At 36.4% G+C, this 6,959-nt stretch overlaps 1 non-coding gene across 1 annotated transcript; it reads right to left on the minus strand.

Moving 5' to 3' along the window:
• Positions 1 to 5,301: 5,301 nt before the first annotated feature.
• On the minus strand, positions 5,302 to 5,408 carry LOC128284921 (small nucleolar RNA R71). The gene has a single exon (XR_008275340.1). It is a non-coding gene; the product is annotated as a small nucleolar RNA R71 (small nucleolar RNA).
• Between the last annotated feature and the right edge of the window lie 1,551 nt (positions 5,409 to 6,959).

Raw genomic sequence — 6,959 nt, forward strand, 5'->3', positions numbered from 1 at the left:
ATGATTAAATACTCAACTTGGAATGTTTGAAATTTTATGTTCTTTTAGTTGAATTCTCAATGTATGATTACCTATGGATTATTTTGAGATATTATCGATAGAAATTATAAATTGAGAAGAATTTATTTTGATTATGAGTTGAGAATTTTGCTTGGACAAGCAAATGCTTAAGTTTGGGGGTATTTGATGAACCGTAATTTATACATATTTCTATCCCATGTTTAATGTATTTTATGGATGATTTTCATTAGAATTGGTGAATTCGATGCTCTAATGCTTTAATTTCATGTTTTATACTTAGGAGAGCATAGGAGAGCGAAAGGAGCGAAAGCGGGCCAAAAGCAGAGAAAATGGGCCAAAGTACGAAATTAACACGGCTGGACTTCCTCACATGGGTAGCCTACAGGCAGTGTCAATTTAGCGAATCGAAGCACGACTCACACAGGTTGAACACATGCCGTGCCATTCTAACGAGCTCGAACACGACTGAAATAATCACACAGGCGTGTCACACGGCGTGTCCTGTCGAGGCCAATTTGAGTCCAATTGAAAAAAGGCTAATTTTGAGGGCTCTTATGCATTCCAAAGCCTATAAATACTCCTTGGAGGATGAATAAAGAGGACACACAGAATAGGGAGTAAGGAATTACTCCAAGGAAGCCAATTGATCCATCTCGAGTAGAAATCACCATCAAGACTAAAGATCTCTCCTCAATTTCCCCTTGGGAGTTTTGGGTTTTCTTTATGTTTTGTATTCTTTATTATTCGAGATGTTATCTTATTTAGTTATGAACTAAAACCCTAAATACCTAAGGGAATGAAACCTAAGATGAATCTTGTTATTATTTTACGAATTGTATGATAAATATTTAACTTGTTCTTAATTATGTGTTCTTAATTCTTGTTTTGATATCCGGATCTTGATTCAAGATAAGCTCTTATTCAAAGGAGGAATAGACCTGTCTAAGAGTACATTTATCATAATTAAGCGAGTTGTTTGCGTACCTAGGCATAGGGTGACAAGATTTTATCGGATTAGGGTGAAACCTAATAAGGGATCCATAGATTGAGTTAATGCAACCTAGGGTGTTAATTAGAGAAAGGTCTCAATTATTCAATCTAGGTATAAGGCGTTATTAGTCTTGAATAGGGATAATAACATAACATAGGGATCTCTATGGAATAAGTTAAATGAATAAATCGTCCGATTCGGAGCCAAAATAACAAGTATAGTCTAGGTGGATTTTTCCTTAGGTATTGTCTTAATTCAATCGCTTTTCCCAAAAGCAATTCCCCAATTCCATTCTCTGTGAATTATTAGTTTAGATAATTAGTTAGTTAAAACAAAAACCTCTTTATTTTTAGGCTAGATAATAAAAAGATAGTCATTACTAGTACTTTTAGTTCTTTTGGGTTCGACAATCGGTCTTGCTAAAATTATACTACTGTTTGATAGGTACACTTGCCTACATCGTGATAATAGTTAATTTCAAAAATGATTAATTATAAATATTTAAAACCTATCACGAAATCACGCAATCAGTATACTCCACTAGATCTTGGGAAAATTTATCGTCTTCAATCTACTCCACTACTACCTGCTCTCTTGCTACTTAAGAGAGATAAGGCTGGTGGCTTAAATCTGCTCCATTGCTAATACATGAAGATAAAATTCGCCATCTTCGATCTACTCCACTACTGCTTAGTGAGATAAGATCTTCAATCTTTAGTCTGTTTCCTTGCTACTTTAGGAATATAAGACTTGTATCTTGAACCTGCTCCACTGCAACTTCAGGAGATAAGGCTTGAGGCTTGAATCTGCCATTCTTAGATACATAAAGATAAGATTAGATCCCTTTGTTTAGGGAAACAATATATACAATCTTCAATCAGCTTCATTGCTACTTGGGAAGATAAGACTAGTCTTCAACTCCTTTCTTGCTACCTCGGATAGATAAGGCTAGTGACTTAAATCTACTCTATTGTCGATACATGGAGATAAGATTTGCCATCTCCGATCTGCTCCACTCTCGCTTAGGAGATAAGATCTTCAATCTTGACTGCTTTCTTGCTACCTCAGACGGATAAGACTCAATCTTCAACTTTGCTCTATTGTTACTTGAGAGATAAATTTGGTGGCTTAAGTCTGCTCCATTGCGATACATAGAGATAAGATTTGTCGTCTTTGGCCTGTTCCACTACTGCTTAAGGAAATAAGAACTTGAATCTTTAGTCTGATTCTTTTCTACCTCAGGAAGATAAGACCCAATCTTCAACCTGCTCTCTTGCTACCTCAGAGAGATAAGGCTGGTGGATTAAATCTGCTCCATTGCCGATACATGGAGATAAGATTCACCATCTTCGATCTGCTCCTCTGCAACTTCAGGGAGATAAGATCTGACTTTACCAATGTCGCTACACTGTCTTTTAGGGAACATGTCTTGTAGACTCGATTTTATATGCGCATGTTTATGCCAAATAATTAGGATGCTATGATTGAAATGAATCCAGTGCTCCTAACTAAATGTGGTATGAATGATATATGCATGCAGAAATGAGAATGATTCCTTTTTTAAAACTTAAGGTATCATTACTCATTGTTCATTAGTATGCTGTCACTAACGTATTCGCCCAACCATCATGTTGTGAGTATCCCAAAGAAACAACCATATTGTTCTCGGCAAGCTTGCCTCTTTGTAATTCCAACGTCCTTCCACTATTCTTTTGAGACAAAAACATTGCAACTTATAGTTGAATTTTCATCTGCTCGATCTGCTACCTCACTCCTTGGGTGTCATAGCGGATGTGCGTGTATGATATTTGCATTGATACAAAATATCATTTCCTTTTCTCAAGAATAACTCCTTTTATATTGATCATTTTTGAAATTATATCACCAACGCCATATCTTGTCCTTTTGTTTAATCATCATTTGAACAAAAATCCAAAGAGGCGATTTACTCAAATATGTCCTTGAGTTTGGCATGTTCTAAGAAATAGTCTGTTTCATATTCTTACATTATCTAGAAACTTCTAGAGTAATATGTGAAACTTCTATTGTGAAAACATTACTAGTTCATTCATCATTACTTCAATGCAACATGCTTGCAATCAAATCATAACAATGGATAAGAATGGGATTGAAATTGAGCTCAAAGTGAATAAATCATCAAAAGAATAAAAATGAAAATTGATTTGGGAATGTATATCTTGACAAAGAGAGATTATTTCAAAGATAACTTAATTTATTAAAAATAAAAAGAAGACTAGGTACCCTTGTTATAAACCGTAATTTATACATATTTTTACCCCATGTTTAATGCATTTTATGGATGATTTCTCATTAGAATTGGTGAATTCGATGCTCCTAATGCTTTAATTTCATGTTTTATACTTAGGAGAGCATAGGAGAGCGAAAGGAGCGAAATAGGCCAAAAAGCAGAAAATGGGCCAAAGTCTGAAATTAACACGGCTGGACCTCCTCACACAGGCAAACCACACAGCCCGTCAAGTTGGCGAGCCAGAACACGGCTGAAGTAATCAAACAGGCGTGTGCCACGGGTGTGTACCAGGCGTGTGCCACAGGCGTGTCCTGCTGAGCCCAAGTTGAGTCCAATTCAAAAAGGCTAATTTTGAGGGTTTTAGGCATTCCAAAGCCTATAAATGCACCCTAGAGGAGGAGGAAAAAGGAGGCGGAGAATAGGGGTGAGGAATTACTCCAAAGCCGATTGATCCATCTCGAAGCGAATTCATCATCAAGATTGAAGATCTCTCCTCAATTTCCCTCGGAGATTTGGGTTTTCTTTATGTTTTTATTCTTTATAATTTTGAGATGTTTTCTTATTTAGTTATGAACTAAATCCTCTAAATACCTAAGGGAATGAAACCTAAGGCGAATCTTATTATTATTTTACGAATTGTATGATAAATATTTAACTTGTTCTTAATTATGTGTTCTTAATTCTTGTTTTGATATCCCGGATCTTGATTCAAGATAAGCTCTTATTTAGAGGAGGAATAGTACATTTGTCATAATTAAGCGGAGTTGATTGCGCACCTAGAAATAGGGTGATAAGATTTTGCTGGATTAGGGTGAAACCTAATAAGGGACCCATAGATCGAGTTAATGCAACCCTAGAGTGTTAATTAGAGAAAATTCTCGGTTATTCAATCTAGGGATTAGGCGTTATTAGTCTTGAATAGGGATAATAACATAACTTAGGGATCTCTACGGAACAAGTCGAATGAATAAATCGTCCGATTTGAAGCGAACAACAAGTAAAGTCTAGGTGGATTTTCCGTAGGTATTGTTTTAAGTCAATCGATTTTCCCAAAGAAAATTCCCAATTATTTTCTCTGTGAGTTCTTAGTTTAGATAATTAGTTAATTAAGCGAAACCTCTTTATTCTTAGGCTAGATAATAAAAGACAATCATTACTAGTACTTTTAGTTCCTTTGTGTTCGACAATGCGGTCTTGCTAAAACTATACTCTTTGTTCGATAGGTACACTTGCCTACATCGCGATAATAGTTAGTTCAAGAATGAATAATTATAAATTTTAAAACCTATCATGAAATAACGCGATCAAGTTTTTGGCGCCATTCTTGGGAACTAAAATATTAGGAACGCTCAATTTTATTACTTTATCCATTTATTTTTCTTGCAATCTAATTTAATTTTATTATTATTACTAATTAATTTACTTTTCTTTCTCTTGGTAGGTTTTTATAGTTTATGACTAGAAGAAATCCGTCAGGACCATTACTTTTTGTCGAAGAAATCGATCGTCAGTTCACAAAAATCAATGAGAAATAAAGGCGACTTAAGATACATAGAGGACGAGCAAGAAGGCGATACTCAAACCCCAATCGAAGAGATGGTGAAAACCAAGGCAATCGGCTACCTCACGCAATTGCGTTAATCAAAATCCTGCTCCTCGCACTATGTATGATTATGCTAAACCTTCTTTAACAGGCCGAATCAAGCATAGTTAGACTGATGTAGCTGCAAATACTTTTGAATTAAAACCTAACACTATTCGGATGATACCGTAATTTGTTCAGTTTGATGGTTTGCACGATGAAGATCCCAACGCTCACTTAGCAAACTTTCTGGAACTATGTGATACATTTAAAATTAATGGCATTTTTGATGATGTCATACGTCTTTGGTTGTTTCCCTTTTCATTGAGGAACAAAGCTAAATAGTGGTTGAACTCGTTACCACGAGGGTCAATTACTACTTGGGAACAAATGACCAAAAAATTCTTACTAAAATATTTTGCGACGGCTAAAATGGCTAAATTACGTAATGATATCTCTTCTTTTGTGCAGATGGATTTAGAAACACTCTACGATGCATGGGAGAGATACAAGGACTTACTGAGAAGGTGCCCCCACCATGGGTTACCACTTTGGCTCTAAGTACAAACATTCCACAATGATCTGAATCCTTCAACTCGACAAATGGTTGATGCAGCTGCTGGCAGAACAATCAATAATAAAACATCTAGAGATGCCTATGAGTTTATTGAGGAGATGTCACTAAATAACTATCAGTAGCAAGTCATGAGGACAAAGCCAATGAAAAAAGCTGGCGTTTATAACGTCGATTTGGTCACCATGCTCTCTAATCAGGTGAACTCTTAAATAAAAAATTGATGGTTTTCTTAGTTCTTCACAGTTCACCCGATGTCTGATCTGAAGCAAGTAATGATGGAACAAGCCATTGAGTACCAACCTTATGGCCATAACATGGATAACGAGCAACTAAACTACATGGGTAATAATCCTCGACCTCAAAACAATCCATATAGTAACACTTATAATGCGAGTTAAAGGAACCACCCCAATTTCTCGTAGGGCGTTGAAGGAAATCAAAGACCACAACATCCTCCGGACTACCAACAAGCACCCTACCAACAAGAAAAGGAGCCAACCCTTAAAGAGATGCTCTCAAAATTCATATCGGTGTTAGAAAGCTGTTTTGAACAACGAGATGCAGAACTTTAAAATCAACAAGCGTCAATCCAAGGTTTTGAAACTCGAGATAGGCCGACTTTCCAAACTAATCTTGAATGACCACAAGGTAGTTTGCCAAGTAATATTAAACCCAAACCATGGGAACAGCTCAACGCAATTAATATCCAAGATGACGAAGGAGTCGTTGATCTGAACCGAACCAAGGCAAGAAAGCGTGGTAAGCAAAGGTCAAGTTGAGGTAGATTATAATAAAACAAACCGGTGCCTCTTGAATATAAACCTTATGTGCCATACCCCAACGCGACAAGGAAAGAGCGCTCGGATGAACAATTTGGTAAATTTCTTAAACTCTTGAAAAATTACATATTAACTTACCATTTATTGAAGCTCTATCGTAGATGCCAAGCGTAATAAAATTTTTAAAGGAGCTTTTAGCAAATAAGCGGAAGTTGGACGAGGCGTCACATGTGGAGCTGAGCGCCATTTGCTCGCCATTCTCCAAAATAAACTACCCAACAAACTAAAAGACCTAGGGAGTTTTACTCTTCTTTGCTTAATTGGTAGTTTAGATGTTAATCGTGCATTAAGCGATCTAGGCGCTATTATCAACGTCATGCCTTACAAAATGTTTAAGCAACTAGGTCTCGGGAAACCCAAACAGACTAGGATGAGCATTCAATTATTAGATGAAACCATAAGATTCCCTAGGGGTATTATTGAAGATGTGCTAGTTAAAATTGATAAATTTATATTTCCCTTTGACTTTATTGTTCTAGACATAGAAGAGGATAGCAAAGCTCCCTTAATCTTAGGAAGGCCATTTTTAGAAACTGCTAAAACCATCATTGATGTTGGCACAGGTGAACTCACACTCTGGGTGGGAGACGAAACAATCACCCTTCAAGCTCGCAATTCTTGCAACACATCGAGAATTGAAGGTGATCATCTAAACCATTCTACTAAAACTAACAATATGG

The sequence above is a fragment of the Gossypium arboreum genome, chromosome 11 (assembly GCF_025698485.1).
Source record: "Gossypium arboreum isolate Shixiya-1 chromosome 11, ASM2569848v2, whole genome shotgun sequence".
Taxonomy (NCBI): Eukaryota; Viridiplantae; Streptophyta; class Magnoliopsida; order Malvales; family Malvaceae; genus Gossypium; species Gossypium arboreum.